Genomic DNA, 26,326 nt, shown 5'->3' with positions numbered 1-26,326 from the left:
CTATTCGTAGTCCACATACCCCCAACCTGTAATTTCCCACATTGCCCACTGATCCCACCACTGGTGGCCTGACGACTCCATGCACCTCGCAGGCTATGTATGCTTCGGGCCATGGCACAGGTGGCTGGTCACCAGGACCTCCGATGCAGTCCCAGAGAGCAGACAGATAGTTGTCCCTAGTCACTTCCACATGAGCAAATGTCAGTTGATCTGCAAGCACCCTGCTAGGGGTCATCGCAAGACGCTGTAATTTAAGCCTTGTCGGAAAGAGCCAGGAAAGGGAAAATTGGTTGTCCCTCATGAACATTTAGATGCAACCCCGTGTTCAAGGGAGAACTCTGTGTACGGAACACAGCAGAAAGTGAAAGTATGACATGGAAGTCTATTGAATCCATTCCAGATCATTTTGATGCAACTAGTAACAAAAACATTCTTGTAACAACATTGAAAAACCAGCCAAATTGCTAAGTGAATGGGAGGCTGGAACCACAGTTACCAGCCAGGACCACCCTCAGCAAATGGAGATGGCTACACATCCTGCTTGTACCCCAGCTGAGGGGAGGGGAGGGAGAAAAACTTCCCCCACTGTTTGTATGGCTTTTGTCAGAAGAGCATAAGCCAAAGAACCCTCCACCCCCACCGCCAGGGAACTGGTCAGCGTGGAAGCACCTCCTCGCTTGGTGAGCTGCACCCTTTCTCAGCTTCTTCAGCGGGGACACTGGCCTGGGAACGGGCAGAGGCCATGCTGTCCTGAAGATGGTAGGAACGACACCTCCACCCCTGCTGTAATGTGCCTTTTCTTTTCATTTTCTTGGTGCCTTCCCTGAGGGAACTGAAAGGTAGGTTTGGGTGTGGTGTGGCACTAAAGACGATAAGGAGGTAACTTTTTGTAAAGGGAATTTTGGAGTGAGGGCTGACAGTCTTTGTTCCTAACCTTGCAGGTGTGGAAGTGGAGTGCTCAGTCTATCCCGTCATCATGCTCTGTCCTCAATCAACCAGTACGGCTGCATGGGGTTTGAGCTCTGGAGTTGGGAGATGTAAACTTGGGGAAGGAAGAGTTCCTGAAGGAGGTGAGGCAGTAAATTAAGTGTCCTGAGTCTCGTTACTCTTCTCGGTCCTTCTCTAAGACCCTTTGGAGGCATATTTGTGGGAAGGAACAAGGACTTGATCTCTCTTTCTTCCCAGAGCCTCCCATTTCCCTTCCCTTCATCCTCAGGATGGGCCACAGAGATGCTCAGAGAGATCCCAGCCACGGCTCCGCCTTCCTTCCAGCCCCAACCTCTGGAGAGCAGGAAGGTGGGCTTCTCCATTATATGCAGGGCAGAAGCATGCAGATTTATAAATCCAAACAGACAGCTGGCGTTCTGAGGCAAAACCTCCATCTAATCATCCTTCCATCCTACAGTCCCCAGTGGACCCAACAGGTGGATGGCTTAAGACAAGTTACAGCAAGAGCAGCTGGCTCAAAGACCAGGCCCGTCTGACAAGCCTCCTCATAGGTGTGCCCATCCACGTAGACGTGGAAGGTGTGACGGGGGAGGGGGGCTGGGATGGAGACCCTTGGACCTCCTGGCACAGAATCCACTATCCCCGGCACTCCTACCCCAGGAGCCACCATGACGATGGGGGCTGAGCTGGTACCCCAGTAAAGGTGGGCGCTCTGCAACCTGAAAAGAGTAAGAAAAGGGCCCCTGTGGGTTCTGGAATGGACTCCTTTCTCAGGATGAGTGTTGTGTCCTTAGGGTCACTGGGCATTCCTCTCAGCCAAGGGAACATCCTACCCAAACCAGTGATTAAGTGTTCTGGGCCTGAATCTGTGCTATCCAAGTTCACGGCCCAGCTCTGCCACAAGCTGTGTGACCATGAACAAATCACTAACTTCTCTGTGCCTCAGTTTCCTCCATTTAGTGATAGGATAATAGTACTATCTCTTAGAATATTATTATGAATATTAATCCAGGAGGATGGTGGGAGGGGGATGATCCAATCATGGGGAGGAGGGAATGGGAGAGTGGCTTTCTCACAGTGTCTTTGAGGGACTCATGGACATATTTGTTTCCAAGGACAGATTTTGGGACTGCCAAGTGGGGAAAATGAGTCTTGAACTCCAAGCATCCCTTTCCCCCTGCCCTCTGTTACGAACAACCACCTTTGGAGAAGGCTTGTCTGAGTTGGAGCTTGGGGGGGTCGTAGTGTCATAAGGCACATAGGGCCCTTCACACAACAGGTGCCTGGGCAAAGAGAAAGGGCAAAGAGACAGATGGGGAGGTATGGGGTGAAAAGCCCTGGGGTTGGTCAACAGGTACCACCCACACCTGAGCATGCAAAGACCAGGGGCAGATGCCTAATGGCCTGAAAGATCTCTTGCCTCCTGTGTATATTTGACAGAAGCAGGAGGGGAGCAAAGGAGGAGAGGAAACTCTGATCTACACTGTGGTCCTTGAGCTGGATCAGGAGCAGAGCAGAGGAGGAGACCAAAAGGGAGTGTCCAAGAGTTGGGGGGATGGGAAGGTGCAGGAGCTGGGGGAAGGAAGGCAGCCAGCTGCAATTGCACAGGAGCAGAGGGGCTCCTCCAGTTGCCAGACTCTGCAGCTGGGTCATCAGCTCACCTCAAAACCTTAGGGCCTCCCTGGGTCTTTCGTCACCTTGCCTTCCCTCTCTCAGGTGTTCCTGGGTTTGTAATTCATCAGATGTTTTGGGAGGCGCTCTATCTCTCCCACTGAGCAGAAGGAGGAGTGTGGAGGGCCTTACCTTGAGGGTGAAGCTCTTAAGGTTGACATACACAATCCACCGGTCCCCCTTCTAAGCACAGGGCTCCTCCTGGCGGGGGTGTTCCACACCTTGGTGGCCCCTTTCAGGAAGGAACAGTCCTGGGGCAGGTGCAGGAGGAACCGTCCTGACTCCGATGTGCCCTGCTCTGCTCGGACCGCCTTCCCCTCGTCTCTCCCCTTCTTTTCTCCACACCCCACCAATCCTTGCTGGAAATAAGAGTTCATGGTTCCATTTCCACCCCAGCTCCCCTGCTTTGCTTCCAGTCCAGCGCACAGTGAAGAGGTCACTGACAGGAAACCACCATCTTATTTGACCTTCAAGTGATATTCAGAGAAGTTAAGCCATTTGTCTAAGATCACCTAACTAGGAAGGTGGCAGAGCCAAGATCCAAACCGAATTTCTCTTTTCCGAGCTATCTTCCAGCGCACACCCAGGTCCCTAGAGCTTGACCTTACAACCTGTGCACTGGATTCCCAACAGGACCAAAGTGCCAATTAACCGCTCTGCGCAGGCATTCCTGGGTTCTGCCCCTCATTAGTCTGTGGGCTAGGGAAAGCTTTTAATCTCTCTGTGGTGCCCTCTCTTCAACTTTATTTTTTTTTTAAGACTTATTTATTGGAGAGACAGAGAGAGACAGAGATAATGAGAGAGAGCAGGAGCAGGGAGGAGAAGGAGAAGCAGACTCCCCACCGAGCAAGGAGCCTGATGCGGGACTCGATCCCAGGACCCTGGGATCATGACCTGAGCCGAAGGCAGACGCTTAACTGACTGAGCCACCCAGGCGCCCCTGTTTCCTCAACTTTAAAATGTTTTTTAGAACTTTAATACTCCTGCTTCATGGTGTTTGTTGTGAGGGTTACGTAAACAGTAAACAAAAAGCATCCAGCATAATGCTTGGCGCACAGTTGTCATCTGGTCAATATGCTGAGCGTTTAGCCTGCTCAAGACCCACGTTAGGTAGATCGGTAGCGAGCTCATAGGTGGCTGTGAGGCTGTGCTGCACAGGCAGACTGCAGCGGACGGGGATCCACAATGAGTCCCTGGTGGACGGCACCTCCTGGGACAACATAGAACGCAGTGCTGAGGACCTGGGGAGAAAATAATCCAGAAAAATGACAGCAACGCGCCTGTCCTGGGAAGAGCGATGCTGAGAGCTCGGCTGCTCCGGGAGATAAGTACTCTTATTATCCCCATTTTGCTGATGAAAAAACTGGGGCACAGAGAAGATAAACAACTTGCCCAAGGCTGCACAGCCAGCAAGTTAGCGACCAAGCCAAGACGTGAAGCCCGGCAGTCTGACTCCAGCCTGAGCTGTTGAATATTCTGCTTTTCTGCTTCTTGAGAACACAATGACCGAAGGAAACCACGAAACCGCTTAGAAGATCAGAGAGCTGTCCCAGATAACGTCTACCTTATCGTTAGAAAATCTGAGCACTGGGGCAGTGTTTAGGGGGCTTTGGGGACTGAGTTCCCCTACTCCAGCAGAGCTTGCCACCCCTGTCCTGTGGTACGTACATCTGGTGTTTTCGCAGTCATAAGAGAATATTCAAAGCCCCTCAGAAATAAATCCCCAAGTGTCTGGTTCTCACTGCCTTTCGGATTGCATAGACACCCCCAGACGCTCCTCCGCAGAATTCCTGGTCTTCTGCTCCCTGAGCCCCCTTAGCTCATCTGTAGATCGGGCCTGTATGACTTCCTTCGTAAGCTGTGACGATTAAAAAGGCTCATGAAAGTAGGGTTCAAAGTCTAGGTTAAAAATCATTTTTCTAGAAGGAAAAGAAGGGAAGAGAAGTGGGAGAATCAGGGGAAATTCATGCTGAAATGAAGGTGTCTGGACCCAGAAACAGCCTTACACCCTAACAGCCTTAGTGCCTGCTTTGGGCACCATGCTTTAGAGGAAGATGTGCAAACTTTTCTATAAAGGGACAGACAGGAATATTGTCGGCTTTGCAGGTCATACTGTGTCTGTTGTGACTTCCCAACCCTGCCATTGCAGAAAGAAAGCAGCCATAGACAGTATGTCAACAACTGGGCATAGCTGTGTTCCAAAAAAATTTAATTACAAAAACAGGCAGTGGACTGGATTTGACCTATGGGCGACAGCTGGCTGCCCCCTGCTTTTCGTGGTTCTGCTCTGGTCCTCCTCCAACTGTACCCCTTGCCACGAGACGAGACTCCAGGGCTAAGGGCACATCCACCTGGATCTCACATCTCTCCTCCTCTACACCGTGACCCAGGATCCCTGTCCAAATAGCCTGGTGTCCACTGTCAGGGCTCGCCTAGGCCTTGGCCTTGGTCCCGTCATCCTGAGTGTGGACCCCAAGGCTGGTGTGCATACGCTTGGCCCAAAGGATCTTGTGTGTGTGTGTGTGTGTGTGTGTGTGTGTGTGTCTGTGTCTGTGTCTGTGTCTGTGTGTCTGTCTGTTGGGGTGGGGGTGGGCTACAGTCGAAGCTTGGGTGCCAAGACTGAGGTGCTCACAAGCGTGTGTGTGAAGCCCCTGCTGTGTGAGAAGCTGAAAGGGAGAAGAGGGGAGTTGCCCGTGGGCTGAGCGCCGAGCACATGCTTGTACCGAATTCCCTGGAGTGTGAGAACGCTAAATTCAAACCTGATCTCCTAGGCTGTTGTGAAATCCTGTTTGTTAACATGGGAGTACAAATTATATTTTAACAGTTAGCTCTTTTAAATATTTAAACATATGAAATGCAGACCTCCACGTGTGCCCTAGCCCTGGGCCCCACAAATAGTAAGAACGGGACAGCCTTACACCACAGGGTCAAGATTGCACAAATGAGGCCACACTTGCTGAAGCAAGATGATTGTGTGTGTGTGTGTGTGTGTGTGTGTGTGTGTGTGTGTGTGTGTGCCTGCCTCAGGGAACAAGTCAGCAGCTGCAGGAGAACAGAGCCAAGTCCAAGGTCTGGGAGGAAGTCAAGGGAAGGCCCCGAGGGGGCGATTTGGAGGGCCTCATCTAGCCTCCCAAGAATCCCACACGAGAACTCCTGGAGAGGAAGCACACAGTCAGGCCGCCTTGCTGCTCTGATATTAGTGAAGCTTGGAAGCAAAAAGAGATATTTCAAAGCCCAAGTTAGTAACCTGAGGCCTGAACTGAGTCACTAACACATAGAGGCTCAGAAGGCAGCCCAAGTTAGTAACCTGAGGCCTGAACTGAGTCACTAACACATAGAGGCTCAGAAGGCGGCTGCCCAGCCATTTGGTCGAGGACATTTCAAGATGCTCAGGGCCCTACTCCAGGACAGCATGGCCAGTCCTCTCTAGGAGTCCATCTGCAGGGAGCCCCAGCCCACTGCTCCTCCCCTCTGACCATCTTGGCCTGGCTGGTGGGTCAGCAACAGCCCCTACCTGCCCAAGAGGCCATAGGATACCCATGACCCAGGGATGACAGGGGCAGCTAAACCACCTGCCTCTAGGCAGGAGCAGAGCAGCAATGACCGTGGGAGCTCCTGAATATCTGGACTAAAGTCGGATCAACTGTTGGTGGCGGGGGGAGCGAGCAGTTCCAATGATTAAGACTGGATTTCTCATCAGTCCAGCGAGTTAAGGGCACAGGATCAGATTTATTCTGACTTAGAAAATTAAAACTGATGCTTTTGTAATGAAGGATTGTGGTGGAGTCAGTGTTTACCCTACTACACATGTGGGGGGAAAACGCTCTTAACTCAGACTGTGCTCAGTAAATGGTAGTCAAGATTATTACAGTTATTATTTTAAAAGTCTAGGGGAAACCCACCGAAAGGACAGAACCATGTAATCAGTAAGAAAACGAGGTAGAAGTCTGCAAAGGAACGTAAGAATGGATCAGCCCACATACGTAAAGATGATCTCCCCCAGGTTCTTGTGTCTCGCTCTGCCCAGCTCTCTGCCCTCTTCCCAGCCCGCCGGGACTGTGTTACCTTCAAGGTCATGACACTTGTTTGCAGACTTTCTGAAACAAGTCGCATTGCAGGTCCAAGTTGTGGATTCTGTCCCAAGGCAGGTTTTTTGCTATTGTTACATTGCCTATCCTGACTCAAAGCCTAAACCAAAGACATTCCTTCTCAGACTTCTGCTCTTTTCCAGTCACGCAGACTGTCTGTTCTAAACTCAAAGCTCCACTGTGGAAGAGGAGGAGAACATGGCTGGAGGGCTTGGAGTCTAGAAAGGGAGGAAGACTTTTAATCACTCAGTATCCAACAAGTACCGCAAACTTCACGGGAAGTCTACACTTGGCAATGAGCTGCTAGGAGCTTCTAAGGGATGAATCCAATCTGCGTCAAGGAGCTTCACTCTACTTAGCGAGGCAAATACCCAAATACAACGAAATAGAATCCTACGGGGAATGAAGGGTACGCTAAATAGAGTATCAGCCTTTAAAATGGGTAAAAGAAATAATGAATCATGGAACATTACATCAAAAACTAAGGATATATTGTATGGTGACTAACAGAACATAATAAAAAATTATTATAAAAAATAAAATGTGTAAAAGAAAATCAATTCAAAATATATGAATGGATGGGGCATCTGGGTGGCTCAGTCAGTTAAGTGTCCGACTCTTGATTTCGGCTCAGGCCATTTTCTTAGCGTGGTGAGACTGAGTCCCACATCCGGCCCTGTGCTGAACATGGAGCCTGCTTGAGATTCTCTGTCTCCCTCTCCCTCTGCCCCCCCCAACACCCTCGCCAGCTTGCACGCACGCATGCGCTCTCTCTCTAAAAAAAACAATATATACGTATCTATAGATATATAGATATAGATATACATGTGTGTATATATATACACATATCTATAGATATATACAGTTCATATATGAATATATATTCATATGGAGTATTTCATATGTATATATGAATGGAGTATTTATGCCAGCTACTTTATAAATACAATTATGATTTGGTTCCAGCTTTCTAATAACTTACATCCTTAGGGGGAGAGACAAATACGTAAATAAACTGTTCCTTTTTTCTCCAAACCAGAAATTAGAATAAAAAATAATTGTAGCAAATGTGTGTTGCAACCAAACCCTAAAGAATATGAAAGTATATAAGGCAGAATATGAAAGTATATAAGGCAGAAAATGAAAGTAACTACTCAGTGTCTTAAAAAACCCCACTGTTAATGGTTTAGTATATATTATTCCTAACTTTCTTTTTTCTCTGTCTCTGCCTATCTCTGTACACACACATTCAACAATCTAAGATAAAGCATCCTTACATGTCATCAATTTAGATATATCAATTTTATGCCCTTTTAATGGCTGCAATCTCCCACTGATTTTAGTTGCTTCTAGATTCTACAATAACAGGCAATGCGTTTGTATAAAAGAACGTGCACTTAGCTGTTTCTATACTACTCTTCGAAATGTGCATCTCCCCTCCACCAGTGTATGGAGTATGCCTGTTACCCCCATTCTAGCAAATAATGGGTATTACCAGTCTTTTGTAACTTGTATATTAAACAATGATGCCTTCTTATTTTAACATATTAACATGAAAGGTTGAGCAAGTTATTTTAACGTATATTAACAATAAAGGTTAACTTATATTAAAATAAAGGTTGAGCAATTAAAGACTGTATTCATCGGCCAATACTATTGCTACTCTGAGTTGCCTGCCCATGCCTATCGGACTGCCCATCTTTCTGGTACTGCTTTTCAGGAGTTCTCTCTGTATTACATATATTGATCTTTTCTCTCTCATATTTATTTCCATTTTCCCCTCTTTTCCTTCATATTTTGTTTATATTGTGTTTGTGCAATTACAAAAATGTTTTTATGAAGTCTAATCTGTCAATCTCCATGTGCGGCTTCTGATGGAACCCGGGAAGGAGGACGTGGGCAGGAGCGATGCAAGGTGCAGGTGGAAGGAGCAGGGGGTTGAGTCCGAGCAGCACAGCAATACCAACGGGTCGGAGATAGTGAATGGAACGAGGGGATGCTCTGGCAGGGATCAGACTGGCTTCCTCTGGAAAGAGCTTTGATGAGAGAAATAAGTCAGTCTGAGAAAGACAAATCCCATAGGATTTCACTCGTATGCGGAATTTACGAAACAAAACAAAAGAGCAAAGCGGGGAGAAAGGCAAACCAAGAAATAGACTCTTAACCATAGAGAACACACTGATGGTTACCAGAGGGGAGCTGGGTGGGGGGATGGGTGAAATAGCTGATGGGGTTTGAGGGGGGCACTAGCGATGAGCACCAGGTGTTGTAAGGAAGTGTTGAATCACTATATTTTTCCCCTAAAATTAATCTTACACTGTATGTTAACTAACAGGAATTTTAACGAAAATTTTTTTAAAAACGAGAGCCTTGAGATAGGATTGGAAAGACAGTCTGGGCATTGCCAGGGTGCAGAAGAAAAGTTAGAAATTTTTCAGCACTCAACCATCAGTGAAGTCTTGGGGGCAGGAATGGTCTCCCTGGGCAGACACAGGGAGCAAGAGTGACCGATGAACCTTTAGGGGTGTCACGGCAACTGGGCATTGCCAGATGGCCAGAGATGTGAGGACATCCATTTTTGGTTAATAAGGTCAGATTTAAATGACTTGTCCTGGGTCACCTTGATTTACAGGGCCTAAGAAGGCAAGACCTAGCTCCGAAACCCCAGGGAAGACTTGAGTCCCTAAAAGTGGGACCAAACCCAAGGTTTGGTCAGAAACCATATGCTTTAGTGATTTGCTTGAGGAGGAAATTCAGAAGCTTGTTCTGCTAAAGGAACAAATAAGAATGGAAGATGCGTTTTATTAATCAGCGAGGCAACAGAGGCACTGTCACTGTCGGGACAGAAACCTGGGTGGAGAGGCGCCTGCGTGGCTCAGTCCTTAAGCGTCTGCCTTTGGCTTAGGGCGTGATCCCAGGAGTCCCACATCTGGCTCCCTGCTCTGCTGCGAGCCTGATTCTTTCTCTCCCACTCCCCCTGCTTGTGTTCCCTCTCTCGCTGGCTGTCTCTCTCTGTCAAGTTAATAAAATCTTTAAAAAAAAAAAAAAAGAAAGGAAAAGAGAAGAGAAGAAAAGAAAGAAAAGAAAGGAAAAGGAAAGGAAAGGAAAAAAAGAAAAGAAAAGAAAAGAAAAGAAAAGAAAAGAAAAGAAAAGAAAAGAAAAGAAAAAAAGAAAGAAACCTGGGTGGAGGCCCCTGCTGTGCCTCTGAACCCCCCCCCCCACTCCTTCCCCATAGGAGGCCGGGGGAAGCAGCGCCCTCTGGTGGTAGTTGTCAGGCGGCTCAACACCTGGTGGGCTCCTGGGCAGGGTACTGTCCCCCCAGCCTCTCAGTCTTTTCTTGGGATAGGGTTTGTCTCGGAAAAGTTGGGAGGATGAGTAGGGAGAGAGGAATGAGTCTATAACCTGGCTCACTGTGGAAATAGGTATGGACCCAAAAGAAGGAGGAAGCAGAGGGGGAACACCAGGGAAAGTCAAAGGGGAAAATGCAGAAAAAGGAAGAAGAAACGCTCTGTTCTAAATATAGCAAGATGGGTTTTCCTTGCTTGCCCCAACACGCGTGCATTCCTAAGGCTTGACACCTCTCCATGTTGCTTTCTGGGACCTGGTTCAGGCCTAAACTTGGTAAAACAGAAAGGGGCATTTTGTTTATGTGCCTCCAGGCAGAAGAAGGGATGGGCTTTCTCAGCATATGTCAGCCTTGGGAACACATGGGAAGCATGCTAAGAAAGGCTGGTCTACAAGACAGAGCACTGGGAAGGAAAAGAGGAGAGAGCAGCTTCTGAAAGAGGTATTTGTTCCTTGGTGAGAAGAGTGCACCTGCGAGAAAAGACCCAGCCCAAAAAGAACTAGGGAGGAACCAACCAAAGGAGATGCCCAAACACCCACCTTATCTGAGAACCCCTTCTGCATGAGAAGTCACTACCCCACCTGAACTAAAAACCTCTTGTACGCCCTTCTGGACTTTGTGCGTGAGACTGGCCTATATAGTAAAGTAGTTGAATAATGGACTCTAACCCTTCTCCCTTCCCAAGGAATGCAAGGTCAAGACTGCTTCTCACTCCCACCATTTCGTCAGGATGTATTTCTGACAAAATAGGATCTCAGTAAGTCGTTAAATAAACAAGCATATGAATAAATGAATAGGTGTTTCCTCTGTGTACTTCCAGCCAGCCCCTGTACCAAGTAGGGCCATCACTGGTTGTTAATTGTTGATAAATGGATGAATGAATGAGTGGCCTCTTGAGAACCCAGATTTGGTGGTTGCCAGACTAGCGGTAAGCTGAAAGATGTTGCATAAAGTCTTGTCTGGGTTGAACCACCTGTGAGAACTTCGCTCAGATACAGGATGTGGGCAGAGAGCTTCTCATGTTCCTTCTTTCAAGGGTGGGTGTTGGGCACTGAAAGTGTCTCTGCTTTGCTAGTGGGGCCAGTGCAGGGGCTGCCAGATCTGCAGAACTGAGAGTTGGGGGAGGAAGGAGGAAAGGAAGGATGTAAGCACCAGCCAGAGATGAGAAGGAAACCATTGTCAGGGGCTCATGCTGTAGAAGAGAGGGCCAGGACCCTGGAAGGAGCCTGAGACAGTCATTCATCACCTACCCTTGCACCTGCCCTGACTCTTCAGGGACAGAGGCTAGGGAAGGTCTTTATAGAGTGGGGATGATAGGGTTACCTTTCCCGTGGGATCATTTATGGAGATTAAATGTGATCACGTGTGTGCGGCACAGTACCTCGGCCCAGGATGTACACTCAATAAATATCTGATATTATTTTCCAATACATTCTGGATGTTCACTTCAATTTTCCATCACATTGGTAAAGAAGGAAGGTGGAAAGTTACGAGGAGCCCACACCTGTGGTATCAGGTCCTATGGCGTTATCACCCACGGCCTCACCCTGAGGCCGTGGCTGCAGGAAACTTGGAACGTATAGCCCAGTGACGGTTCCTGGAGTCACAGATTGGGTTCTCTGGAAACAGATGTGGAGCCATAACTTGGGCACAGATCATTCACCAGGAATTGTCACCTTGTTAAAGGCTTGGGAGGAGGCAGGAGTGGGCAGGGGGAGAAGCCGAGTCATGATGAAGCCCTGACAAAGCTTTGGCCGACCTGGCCAGGAGCTCCAGAACAAGGGCTGTCCATCAGAGTGGTCCTGCTTCAGACCAAAATGCCTGAGCCTCATTCAGTCACCTAGTAAGGACATGACCTTGGGAAAAGGGATCTCTGCATCAGAGCTGACCCTGAGAAAACCAGCAGCTGAGGCACCCCTATAGCTAGGCAGCAAGTCCCTGGAACAAGCCCTTCTGGAGAAAAGAGGCCTTTTGTGACCCTAGCCCCTCATCGCCTGACACACAGAAGCAGATGTTTTCTACTCTATTTTTTGATGAGCCCCATTTGCTTAAGTGTTGATGGTCACAATACATTTTCACAGACATGGTCTCTTGTTGCAGGCTGGTAAGAGGGGCCTTTGGGGGAAATCTGAGGCAGATGTCAAAGTGGGAGAATTGGAAACCTCATCCCACTGGTCTGTGATGGAGTGGGTCTCAGTCCTTCTAAACCGTCTGATGCACTGGGCTTGAAAGACCTTTCCCAGCTAGTCTGGAAGAAGGTAGGGGGAGGGGGTCAGTACCGCAAGTGTTAGAAGACAGGAATTGAGGGGGAGGGAGTGCTCAGAGCAGCTAAGCCAAGAAAAAGTGACATGGTTTGAGTATAAAGGTCAGCCTAAGCGCCCAAAACACCTGGGCACTACTCCTAGCTCCAGCAACAGTCTTTGTCTTTAGGCAAATTAGTTCCCCACTCTGAGTTTCACTTCCTCTACCACATGCCAATGGACTCACACTCAACTTGGTATCCTAGAAACTAGCATGGAGGCTGAAATGCACTGCGCATTTAAGAAGAGTTTGTGGTTATATGGAGGTTCCTCAAAGAGTTAAAAATAGAGATACTCTACGACCCAGCAATTACACTACTAGGTATTTACCCAAAGGATACAAAAATACGCATTCAAAGGACACACCCTGATGTTTATATTCACATTTACAGCAGCATTATCAAAAATAGCCGAACTATGGAAAGAGCCCAAATGTCCATCGACTGATGAATGGATAAAGATGTGGTCTATATATACACAATGGAATATTAGTCGTCCGAAAGAATGAATTCTTGCCATTTGCAATGATGTGGATAGAGCTAGAGTGTATTATGTTAAGGGAAATAAGTCAGTCAGAGAAAGACAAATACCATATGATCTCATGCATATGTGATATTTAAGAAACAAACCAGATGAACATAGGGGAAGGGGAAAAAAAGAGAGAGAGAGAGAGAGAGAGAGAGAGAGAGAGAGAGGGAAGCAAACCAAAAGAGACTCTTAACAACAGAGAACAAATGAAGGTTGATGGAGGGAGGTGGGTGGGGGATGGGCTGGATGGGTGATGGGCATTAAGGAGGGCACTTGTTGTGATGAGCACTGGGTGTTGTATGTAAGGGATGAATCGCTAAATTCTACACCTGAAACCAATATTGCACTATATGTTAACTAACTAGAATTTAAACAAAAACTTGAAAAAAATAAAACACGAGATATTCTGTCTCTTACACAGACTGAACACATACTTTCTTTTGGTGGTTACTGCGCAGGAAGGACCTGGGGACCCCATTCCGGTACTCAGAGTCACTCTGCTCTTCATAACTTTTTTTTTAAAGATTTTATTTATTTATTTGACAGAGAAAGAGACAGCCAGCGAGAGAGGGAACACAGGCAGGGGGAGTGGGAGAGGAAGAAGCAGGCTCCCAGTGGAGGAGCCCGATGTGGGGCTCGATCCCAGGACTCTGGGATCACGCCCTGAGCCGAAGGCAGACACTTAACGACTGAGGCACCCAGGCGCCCCTGCTCTTCATAACTTTTAAATCCACTCGAGCTCCATCCATTTTCCAAGGAGCTGCGGCCACCTTCACCTCCACCTTCCGCATCATTATTAATTGTTTCATCTGAAGGCAAAAATGGCAAAATGAAATAAAAAAAGCAGAATTCATTAAAAAATAAGTGTGTGTGGGTACTTCCAGTTATGACTGAGTAACCCTCATGCCATAAACTAGAAATCTAGATTAAATCTATGAAACCAGGTTTTCAGATGTTAGGCGACCCATAGTGCAGGACTGTGAACTCTGAGTCCAAGTGGAAAGTGTTGATTGAGCAGCTAAGAAATTAAATTGGGATCTCAGAAGGTTCAACGCTTAGTAAAGGACACACTGGCCCTTAAAGACGACTCTAGCCCTTCCGTGACAAAGCTTAAACGTGAGCTGCAGAATGCTCGAGTCAGTCTCTAAGTAATTGAACTGCCTGCCCACACACTCTAAACGTTCGACAACGTTACAGTGTTCGGCATCCAATGATAATTATTAGATATGCCAAAAAACAGGAAACGTGACTCAGAACCAGGGGGAATAATCTGTCTAGAAACAGGCCTAGAAGTGACAGAGATTAACCCACAAGGGCCATGAAGCAGCTCTTGTAAGTACGTTCAAGGATGTAAAGGGAAACGTGAGTACGATGAAAAGAGAAACCCAGTTAAAAAAGGAAGTTAAAAAATGAAATACTCAATATGAAAAATTCACTGGGTGGGCATAGAAGTTGATGAGATTCTGAAGAAAAAGATGGCAATAGAACTTCAAAGCAGAGTAATGGAAACTGGAGAAAATGACAAAAAAACAGGAGCTAAATCGTGCAGGTGCCCTGTAGGTCACTTTAAGGATTTTGGCTTCTCCTCTGGGTAACCTGGGCACCACTGGAGAGTTTTGATGATGGAAGTGATACCATCTGATTTGTCTTTGAATGGGATCACTCTGGCTGCTGTGTGAACAGACTGCAGAGGGGAAGGTGGCCTGTTAAGGGAATGCTAGTAATATTCTGAGTGAGAAATGATGGCAGCTTAATCCAGGTTAATATCAGGGCAATGAGAAATGATTGAAATCTGGGATATATTTTGTAGTTCTGTTTTGTTTTTTGTTTTTTTGTTTTTTTGTCTTAAGTAAGTTGTGTACCCATCGTGGAGCTCAAACTCACGACCCCAAGATCAAGCATCCCGTGCTCTACTGAGTGAGCCAAACAGGCATCCCCAGGGATATATTTTGATGGAGGAACAGGCAGGATTTTTTCATGCACTGGATTTAGAATGAAGAGTGATGGCAAGTTGTATACACTGAGCCATTGACCATTTCTTAAGAGCAAGAACTATGTATCTGTTAGGACTGCATTTAGGTGTGTGTAACAAAAATCCCAATGACATAAACAAATGGAGGCTTATTCATTTCACATGACTAGTTAGACCAAGGTTGGTCTATTACTCAAGGTTACCATTGGTATTCCAGGCTCTTGTTATCTTTCTGTGAAACCATACTTTAACAGATTGTATCTTTGCCCTTGTTCTTGTGCCTCATGGGCCCAAGGTGGCTGCTGTACTTCCAGGCATAGCATCAGTACTCCAGGAAAGAAGAAATGACAAAGGAACAAAACGCACCCTGCTGGTTGAGTTTGTCCCTTTTTTACCCAAGAAAGCAAAAGCTTTCCTGGAAGCCACATCCAGCAAACTTCTCCTTATATTTCCTTGGGTCACGTAGCCAACTTAGGAGAATGAGATTCTATGTGTGGCCTAGGCAAACTGCAATTCATTCTTTATGGCCAGCGTAGGAGGTCTTCTTTCCTAGAGTCAAAAGATTTCTGCTGGTAGCTAAATGCATGAAGTTCTGTTAGCAGAGTGAAAGGGGCATACTTCATGAAGAATGTTGGATTAGTGATTGACAATTTCTACCATTGATTGAATGCTTTTTGCAATTTTGTTACAAAACAACTTTCCCCACTTTCTGTGTTTGGCAGGTATATATCATAAACATGCACTGCTACCATGTCGGCAGGATGGCATAGTGATTTTGAAAGACTTCACAAATAAGCTAGTTGAGAGAAAGGAGAGATGTGAAGGGGGAAAGGGTGGGCGTGGTTGATCTCAGATTGCTAAAAAAACACAACAACAACAACAACAACAAACTGGTCTGTGAGAATAGCAATGCACCGGAGATTCGTGAAGTCTGTAGAAGAGGGTAGGCCAGTTTGGCTGTCGGTTTGTCCATCTCATTCATTGGAGGTTATCTTGAGAAACAAGGGAAGGGCAGAGTGAAGAACCAGTAGAGTTGTGAGGGGGGAAAAATGCATGTTCTGTTAAAGCTGGAGGCATAACCCCTTTTAGGGAACTTCTGCTGTTGTTGTCGTCATCAGCAAAGCACTTGCCTAGCACTCGATTCTGAAAAGTTAGGTCCCAGGATCTGGTTTAGAGAGCAGCACATGGCACAAAGCAAGCAAAATTGCTTTGCCAAATAAAGAAGAGTTTTGAGTTTTGGCTGGCCACACCACAGGAGGGGTAAAGGGATCCTGGGAATTCAAAAGGGAAGGGGAAAATTGAGATGGATGGGAGAGACCATGACCCTCAGCCAGCAGGCATTACACCCTGTCCCCATTTTACAGGGAAGGAGTCCCATGGCTTTCACATGGTAGAGCCAGGATTTAAAGCCAGATATTCAGGGGCGCCTGGGTGGCTCAGTCGTTGAGCATCTGCCTTTGGCTCAGGGCGTGATCCCGGTGTTCTGGGATTGAACCTCACATCAGGCTCCTCCACTGGGAGCCTGCTTCTCCCTCTCCCACTCCCCCTGCTTGTGTTCCCTCTCTCGCTGTCTCTCTCTCTGTCAAATAAATAAATAAATAATCTTAAAAAAAAGGGAATAGGGTTATTCCATAAAAAAATAAAAATAAAAATAAATAAGCCCAGATATTCAAAAGACTGGGAAAAAAAACAAAAACAAAAACAAAAACAAAAACAAAAAACCCAAACCCAGAACGAAACAAAAGCCTGGTGCTGTGTCTATCTGCAGCCCTGCCCCAGTCAGGGTCTAAGCGGGAAGCAGCTGGCTGGTCATTCACAAACCCTCGGGGCGTCTCCATCTCTGGAAAGGCTCTGTGGGGAAGGCCCACCTCAGTGTGAACTCCTGTGTCAGGTGCTCTGGCAGGAAGCTCTATGACAACCTTGGGGAACAGGCAGTTTCCTCTGGTTAGGGCTGCGGGTGATGGTTCCCCCTCCTTCCCCAGAGAGAACTGGTAAACAACCTTGCCCCGACTTCCACTCCCAGGTCTCCAGCAGCCAGGCCCCTGTTCCTGGGGCAACTGGTACATTTCAATTTCCGGGTAAGCAAGGGGTTGGGATCTGGGCCCCCATAGAATAAGTACCACTCTGAATTTGGTTTCCTTTGGGGTTTTTTTTTTTTTCTTGTATATCACAAAAAGCAAAAACGATAAAGCAAAAGCAAAACAAAGCAGGTTTAATTTCATAGCCCCGTTCACCCTGGGAACCTGACGCTCATGGTCTCCCACATAGTCACACCTTGAGTGCTGCTCAGACTTCCCACCCGGCATGCGGTCCGGTGGGTGCTAAGTACTGCTTCGCTCCGCTTCCTCACTAGTGAGCTCTGTTACATACACCACTGAACTACCCGGCGTAATATTAGCTCAGATACTCCGCTTATTCAAATCATTTTCACAACTCACGTCTGCCCTGGGCTTTGCAAGAAGCCCACAGTTTACGTTGGGTGTGAAAACTCTGGCTGAGATGGTGCGTCCTTGGCGTCAAGGTCAGGTTTGTGTGGCTCACTCTGCAGCACCGGGCGGCATGCCTGGGACGCAGTAGGCGCTCAGCAAAGGACAGGTGCAGGGAGAGGTGTTAGAGTGACAGGTAGAAATGACGACGTGGGTTTGGCGCACCTCAGCTCTCAGGTCTGGTACCGGTGCCGGCCGAGGCTGAGGCTGACCCTTACCCTTGAGTCGGCGTCTAATTTCAAGACACGAAGTTTGAGTGGCCGTATTCCGTAGAGGGCGGTTTTGCAACACGCGTCAGTGTGGTGCCTATAGTTAAATAGACCAGTGCGCATCTATGTGAGTGTGTCTATCAGTCCAGACACACATCTTTGTGCATCTTTAAGTATGACCGAGATGTGAGATGGAATGATATTCTCTGCAGGAGCAAAAGGGAAGAGAAGAGAGCAGTCTCGGAGACCCAGGTGGGAGGCCATGGTTGTGAGGGTGATGCCAGTCCTGCCCCCAGCCTCTCTACCCAACCACCTTTCCCTCTTCCCTCCAAGTCCCGCCCACTGTGGCTTTTCCCTTCCCCTCCCCCTCTCTTCACAGGCTTGTCTTTCAAAGTCTTTCATCATTTCCTTAGCTTCCCCCACGATGGCCATGGTCACAGTTGTTCAGCACAGCTCCTTCCTGGGCTGGGCAGGGACAGAGGAGGGGAATTGTGGGGGGTTGGAGGTCCTACCTTCCTGGGCTTTGTTCCTAGGGTGAACGTGGACAGCTGGGTGTCGATGTCATTAATCAGTCAATGAACAAATATTTACTGATTTCCATGCCCTAGGGCTGCATTAAGTGCTCGCTGCTCTCTGTTGTCTCTGTTCATTAAGTGAATAAAAAGGAAAAAATGGAAGATAGTTATTCATCAGATCCCTTCACTGGGCTGAAGATGGGCTGGGACAAAGTCATCTCGGGTTCTGATCCTGACAGCCACGAACTAGTTGTGTAGTACGAGACTTCCCCACCATCCCACACACACACCCTCCACCCCACTCCCTGCCCTTCCAGGAAGGCCCGGGACTGGCACACTCTCATTTTCTCAAGGTGGGGATTTTCCTATCCCGGAGACCGTGCCCGCTGATGGGCCAGCATGTGACAGAGACAGCCTGGAGCATAGGAATGCCTCAGACACAGTCCCTTCTGACTTGACAGTCTACAATTCTAGGCTTCTTCTGTCAATAAATGACCAGAATATGGTGGTTAATGAGACAAGTGAGATGCAGGGGGACGAAGAGGGTGTGGAATTCAAGCAGGCAGTAGAAATATTTCACTGCGATTCAGACAAGGAGAAGAGTTGGGTTTCAAATTAGTCAATTAAAATTCATGTGGAAGACATCTTGGTAAAAGGGTTATAAAGGGTTACCATTCAAAAAATCAAAACAGTGATAGAAGATGCACTATATTCTGAGAAAGGCATAGGATTGAGAAGACTTTCTGACTCTAAGAAGGGTTCAGCTTATTAGGGCAGGGCTCATCTAGAATGATCTTGGAATTATTGTGCAAGCCTTGTTTCCCCATCCAGAGTCTCAGACCAAACCCTGACTCTAAAATGTCAGTTACTGCTGTCATGACACTGAGGTGGTTTTTAAGTTGGTCAGATGAGAACATTATGCAGTTCTGGAAAATTGTACAGAGAAGCGGCGAGACAATAAAGGAATGAACACAGGATCAGTGCCTTCATAAATTGTGCTCATTCAGAGAAAGTCATTTGTCTTTGCGATGCTGCTTCGGTTACGTTCTGTCTGCTTACGACATTTAGCAGGATGGTAGGCTTGATTTGCAAGACTTGTCCACCTGCTTGGAGAGATTGTGTTTATTGGATCAGCAGCTGGAAGCGGAGAAAATCAGGTATGTCTCATTTCTAAGTGTAGGTGGAAATGTCTAATGATCTTTTATGAATTACAAGCCCTCCCTGATCTTTGAGTCCCGTTCCTTCCTCCTACAATGGTGAATGGTGGGCTCATTTCTCCAGCATTACAGAACGATGCGTCTGCCTTATCTCTGGAGGTGTCATGTACATCTCAGGACTCCCAGCAGCTGTGATACCTATTATGATGAGCCTCTGTCCCATGTATGAAACAACAACGACAACAAAACAAAACAAAACAAAACAAAACCAACAACACTCATATGTAGTTTGGGGAATCCCTCAGTGTGGGAAGTATGGCATTTTGGGAGCAGTGAACAGACTGGCCTGACATAATCACACAGGATATCTGTTTGAGGGCATCATAGAAGGCTTTGAGTACTGGACTTCCACAGAAGATTCCATAGCAACTGCTGGTATACTCATCAGCAGTGCCCCACACCACACCCCGGCCCCCAAGAACCTAAAGATAAGGTTCTCATCTGAATGTGAATGAAAGGTGCACTCTCCCTGCTTTGTGACTTTGGGCTAGTTTCTTAACATCTCTGAGCCTGTTTTTTCATCTATAAAGCAGGGATAGTAATACCTAGCTCAAAGGATTATTAGTAAAGCTGATTGAAGTAATGTTTATAAAATGCTTAGCGTAGTGCCTGCACATAGAAAGAGTTCAATCCATGAGAGTTGTCTGTTCCTCTTAAATGAGTGGCCAGGGAGAACTGGGAAATTCCTAAACGTAATCAAAGGATTAGGATTATAGTTTAGTTCAACGAATACGTGTTGTGTGTGTGTTAATGTTATAGTCATACTGCTGGGAATGTATTCATATTCGTTCAACGAATACTATTAAGCAGTTGCTTATAAGAAAATCGGTTCTGCCTATCGGTTGCTCAGAGCCCTGAATAGTGCCAAAAAGATACTCTCAAATTCTATTTCTTTTTCTTCTGAATGTATTCTGTATCTAGAAAGGTTTCTTAAAAAGTAAGTAGACATTGCTAAGTGAAAGAAGCCAATCTGAAAAGTCTACACACTGTATGATTCCAATTCTATGAAATTCTGGAAAAGGAAAACTCTGGAGACAATACAAGGATCAGTGGTGGCCCGGGATTTCAAGGGAGGGAAGGCAGAATGGATAGGTGCAGCTCAGGGAATTTTTAGGACAATGAAACCATTCCATCTGATACTGTAATGATGAATACATGTTACTAGACATTTGCCAGATCCACAGAATGCATGGGACAAGCAGTGAACTCCAAAGTACACTATGGACTTCACTTAAAAATAGTGTATCGATATTGGCTTATCAATTGTAACAAACATATACACAAAGGCAAGATGTTAATAATGGGGAAAACTGTGTGAGGGTGAAGGTGACGGAATATACGGGAATTCTCTGCACTATACTTTCATTTCAATTTTCATATACCTGAAATTTCTCTAAAAATTTGTGTATTACATTTTTTAAATAAATAGAAATTTCTGATTTCATTTTATCTCGCAGTCCCACCTCCTGGAGATTAGACTTTATTTCTTGGGCTAGAATGCACGTTTGTCCTTCATGTCCCTAGATTGCTGTGTGTTTCTCTTAATCCTGGTACTTCTGCATTAAAATATCTTTCCCACAGGAATGGAAACTCTGTAAGGACAGGGACCATACATTATTCATCTTCGTGAGATCATGTCAGTTTTCTGTTCAGACCTCCTAATCGCTCCCCATTCCAAGTGCTTTACGTGTATTAACTCATTAAATCTTTAAAACAACCCTAGGAAGTAGGTACCATTCTTATTCCCACCAGATAGGAAAAAACTGAATCACAGAGAGTTTAAGAAACATGTCCAATTTAACAAAATTAATAACTGGCAGAGCTGAGATACCCACTTAGATAGTCTGACTCCAGAATTTGGAGAAAAGTACCAGAAAACCACCCAATTTTTTAAACAGTAGGTCACACACAATTTTGGGGTGGTGTAATCATTTTAAGGTGTCTCAATTATGTCTTTTAATTTTTTAAAAACTTATATATTTATTTTAGAGAGAGAGTGTGTGGGGGCGGGTAGAAAGAGAGGGAGAGAGAGAATCTGAAGCAGATTCCCTGCTGAGTGAGGAGACTGATGTGGGGCTCAATGATCCCACCACCCTGAGATTATGACCTGAGCTGAAATCAAGAGCTGGACACTTAACTGACTGTGCCACCCAGGCACCCCACTCAATTATGTTTTTTTGAAAAATGCAATAATAGAATGGAAGAAAAAAAGGAGAAATACCTTGCACAGAGTAGGAGTGGTATTGTCCTGCGTAAGTTTTGTTTTTTGTATATTACACGCGTGTGCATTTGTGTTCGATGCTACGTAAGATTATTTATAAAGCTCACTGCCTTCTTCAGGAGAACTAGTACCTCGTGTAACGAGAAGTGCAGAGTTGAGGCAGCTGCAGGGTCCTGCCAGCCACACCTGGCACCTGCCCCCTTACTCTGAGAGCATGTTGGCCTCGTTCTGTGCATGTGCTGGCTTCATCTCAGCCTCTTCTGTGTCCAAACCCAGTGATGTCCACGGGCAGAAAAATACCATCCCTTCTAGAGAAACCTGTACTAGACATCCCCAGCAGATCGCCCCTTGACTAGAATAGATATCTCCTTACTAGTCAGAGCTGAGTCGTATGCCCCCTATAAATGAACCTCAGGAAAGGAGACTGGGACTTCTATGATCAGATTCCGCCCACGTGATACAACTCTGGCCAAAGACTGCCAGCAAAGATAAAAGGCAGAACGGGTGTTAAGCAACCTAAGCGTTTGCCATGAGTAGAACCCAGAAGAACAAAAACATTTCAATAATTTCCTGTCTCCTTAGAGATGGAAGTTTAAGGCAGACTATCCTTTGATTTATCCATTCATTTATTCACTCAAATATTTACTGATTACCTTGTATGCTCCTGGGACACAGAGTTAAGCCAAAAAGACACAATTGATGCCTCGGGGAAAATTCTAGAAAAGGAGAGAGTAGTTGTTGAATAATCTCAGAAATATATGTTTAACTACAAATTGTTATAAGTGGTTTTACAGAAACAAAGGAAATGGTGTGAATTGAGGCTGTAGCAGGAGGATCTGATTTACATGGGGGAGGGTCAAGGTTTGATCAAGGTTATGCAAATAGAGAGCCCGGACTCTTGTCTAAAAGAGAGATTTGAGAACGTTGGCTCCAGAAGCTCTTTGCTGTAATCTAAAAGGTCATCTTTGTTTCCATTATTCAGATGTCCTTTACAAATCCTGGCCACCAGGGCTTTTTCCTGGTGGATGTATGGGTTATTGCCCAAGTCATTTATCACAGGCCATCAGAAGCCAAAACTCCAAGATGGCTTGAAGGCTAGATAGTTGAGCTTCTGTTCACCTCAACCTATGAAGAGGAATTGTACAGGACTAATGATAATGTTATTCTGTACCAGAGAGCTCCTCCTTTGGAATGGTGTTTTATTTTGTTGTTGCTCTGGTGTCTTTGTGCCAAAGGGCAAGCTCACATCCTGTGTATGGGTCTGCATTCTCCCCGAAGGTAATAAATACTGTCACCTTCAATCATTCTAGACCATGTGGATATGGAGGCAGGTCTGGACTCCAGAGCATTTCCACTGCAGTCAGGTCAGCTGGCCCCTGGAGCATGGGGGTGGGTGTGAGGGCAGACAGAGAAGTATCCGGGAGAGGACCCCGCTGCAGACCCCAAGAGTAGTGATACTTGGGTTTTAAATTCCCTCTTTGGCAATATCCTTCTCATATCGCTAAACCTTCAACAAAGTCCTAACAAACCTTCTTTCCTGATCTTAGCAATCACTGTATGGAACTGGAGATAGGATCAATCTCCAGGTTGAGCAAAATGGCACAGAGGACAGCAGTAGCAGTCTGTCTTGAAGCAAACGGGCATAACTGCGGAAGGAGAGGGTAGCAGTTTGGATCCCTATGATGATGACAAGCCACTACCAGAATTGGTCTGTAGAGCATAGAAACACTTCTTAAGGGTTTCTCAGGAATACCTGGAAACAGGAGCCTGGTAAAAGACAGTACTTCAAGGCGGGGGCCGGGGGGGGTAAACAGAAGGGGGAATGAACCATGAGAGACTATGGACTCTGGGAAACAAACTGAGGGCGTCAGAGGGTGGGGGAATGGGATAGGCTGGTGATGGGTAGTAAGGAGGGCACGTATTGCATGGTGCACTGGGTGTTATATGCAACTAATGAATCATCGAACTTTACATCAAAAACTAGGGGTGTACTGTATAGTGACTAACACAATATAATAAAAAATATTAATAAAAAAAGACAGTACTTCAGCAACGAAAAGAGAGACTACGGTGATTTGGGGCATTAAAGTGATATGTGAGGTTTGGACGTTCAGATTGCAATGTGTGCTTTCTAGTGCTCGCAACCCCCCTGGAAAGTGACTTTATTATCTTAGAGGCAAGTGAGGCTCAGGGGAATGCCAACCTCAGGCTACAGGGCAAGTAAGGGCTGAGTCCAATGTCAGTCCGTTCTGCCACGCTACCTCCCTGAGTAAAACTCACTTGGGAGCTTCCTTTCAAGACCGTCAAGAAAGAAAGGCTCATGTCATTTTCTTCTCCTCCATCACCAGACTCTGGGAGAATAGCCTGCAGAATGATGTGGGGCATGGCATCTACAGGAAGCAAAGAAGGGGAAAAAACCTTTTCTCTTAGCAGAAACTGAGACTTATTCTATCCTGTCACTTCCCACTTCCTCATCTACAAATCAATCAGCATCCATACCCATTGTCATCTCCTTTATTCCCCTTTCAAATAAAGTTCTCTTTTCCCTTTTGAAGCCAGTCTGGTACCTACGCCTTCTCCCCTCCTTTCAGACCTTGATCCACCTGCCACTCTCATACTTTACATCTCGTCCCTGCTGTTCCCATCCCTGGGCTTATAAATACCTTCTAATCTTTCCCATTTTAATCCACCATTCAGACCCATATGTCCCTCTAACCTAGCAACAGTTAACTTTCCTGGTGTTATCTGTACTTCCTCATTCTCAACTGGCTTATATCTCCATTTATGTCACCCTAAGGTCCTAATGAGTATTTTTTAAAATGCTTTAAAATTAAACTCATACAGGGGCACCTGGGTGGCTCAGTCAGTTGAACAGCCAACTCTTGGTTTCAGCTCAGGTCATCATCTCCAGGTGGTGGGATCAGGTCCCGCACTTAGCTCAGGGTCTGCTTCAGATTCTCTCTCCCTCTCCCTCTAGTTCACACACACACTCTCTCTCTCAAATAAATAAAATATTTTTTTAAAAAAATGAATAAAATTAAATCAAACTCATATACATATAGAAAAATGTATAGACGTGTACAATGCAAAGAATGATCGCATAGTGAGCACATCTATGTATCTGCCACCAGGTAAAGAATTAGGACATTCCCAGCACCCCAGAAGCCCTACGGTGTTCTTCCAGTCATTACTTCCTCCTTCCTCCGTAAATCTACCATCATCCTGGCTTCTCATACCATATATTAGTTCTGCTTGCTTTGAACTTTGTGTAGATGGAAATTTACATTATGTGCTCTTTTGTGTCCAGTTCTTTGGCTCAAAGTCATGTTTGTGTGATGTCATCATGTTGCGGGCGGCAGGGTTTAGTCACCTTTTCCCTGCTGTATAGTACTCCCTTGTAAGAATGTGCACTCCATCCATTTCACTGTTTTGGGACATTCGAGATTATTTCCAGTTCGAGGCTATTTCAGATAGGATTTCCACGAACATTCGTGCATATCTTTTTAGTGTGCGTGTGCACATATCGCTTCATCTATGTCTAAAGGAAGGAAGGAGTTTGGTTGGCACCGCCGTAAAATAGGTTGGGAAAATTAAGGCACAATCGTACTCAACCAACCGGACAGGTTGCTCGTGAACAACCACTATACTTACACAGAGAAGCACAAGACACCAGGGCAGCCAAGAGAAGATGCTTGGGGAAGAGATGTGTCCTTGCGTGAGGGTGTAACACACAGAGAATAGGGAACAGAAACAGACCGTGTAATTAAGTACAAAATTGCACAGGCCCAGAGTACAGACAACTTTTAGAACCTCCTGGCAAAGACTAGACAGTGTAATACCAGGGCTGCATTCTCTACTCTTGCTCACTCACCCTGTCTGCGACAGAAGAGGTACCTGGAGGCCATTCATGGGAGAGGGAAAGGAGCTGTAGGTCTGAGGGTCATTTCTGTAGATCCCAGACATATTTCTGGCTGTGTCTTCTGCCCTCTGCCTCCCTCACGGAAATCGAGGCTAAAATCTCTGTGAATGGAGACACTTCAGATCCACTCTGCACACCCTCCACCCTTCCTACCCTACAGATGCAGGTCTGGGAGGGAGACGGGAGCCCTGTAGATGGCCCAGAAGCAAGTGGGGCTTATCAGATGCAAATATTCACCCCTGACAACTAAAGCTTGAAGCCTCTGTGTGTTTGGAAGCCAATGAACATAAGAAGCGCGGAGTAGGAGCTGAAAGGCTGTGGGGGGATTTGGGATTAGAGCACCAGGGTGGACAGCTGCGGCTGACATCATCATCATTATCATCGCCATCACACCACCACCTTCTTCATCCTTACAGTTGTATTACAAAAGAGTCTACAAAGAGCTTTCTGTTCCTTAGCTTTCCCATCTCTGCAGGGTGGCAGGGCAGGAATGACCCCCACGTCGAGGATTTGCCCCAGAACACTCTGGAGGGAATGCAGGGTCAGAACTCTAAGCGCTTCTCCTGTCCCTCCCTGGGAGCCCAAAGGGCAGCCGTTGGCTTGCTGGGTCTTAGGGAAGTGAAACCGGGAAAAGAGCGAGGGACACGTGCCCTGTGGGTGCAAGGACACAGAAGGCAAAAAGGTCTAGAAATGGGCAGAGGCTAAAGCGGTTGCGGGGTGGGAAGCGATGAAAGGTGGAAGGGTGTGCTGACTCAGAGCTCTGTGCCCTCTGAGGTAAGTCCGGAGCCACCTGGAAGAGGCACCGATGTCCACAGGGCACTCCCAGCCGGTGCCGCGGAGGTAGGGCGTGACCGCGTCGCACCCGCGCGCTTGGGCACTGCGGGCTTCGGCAAGTCAATCTTCCCG

General features: G+C 46.5%; 1 long non-coding RNA gene across 1 annotated transcript; it reads left to right on the top strand.

Moving 5' to 3' along the window:
• The first annotated feature begins 470 nt into the window (after positions 1 to 470).
• On the top strand, positions 471 to 7,352 carry LOC148109203 (uncharacterized). Its single transcript, XR_015726215.1, has 3 exons — positions 471 to 839; positions 942 to 1,070; positions 6,851 to 7,352. It is a non-coding gene; the product is annotated as an uncharacterized LOC148109203 (long non-coding RNA).
• Positions 7,353 to 26,326: the final 18,974 nt, after the last annotated feature.

Source organism: Ursus americanus, chromosome 12 (assembly GCF_024610735.1).
Source record: "Ursus americanus isolate L20-20 chromosome 12, mUrsAme1.1.p, whole genome shotgun sequence".
NCBI lineage: Eukaryota > Metazoa > Chordata > Mammalia > Carnivora > Ursidae > Ursus > Ursus americanus.
This window is presented reverse-complemented; position numbering and strand designations above follow the sequence as displayed.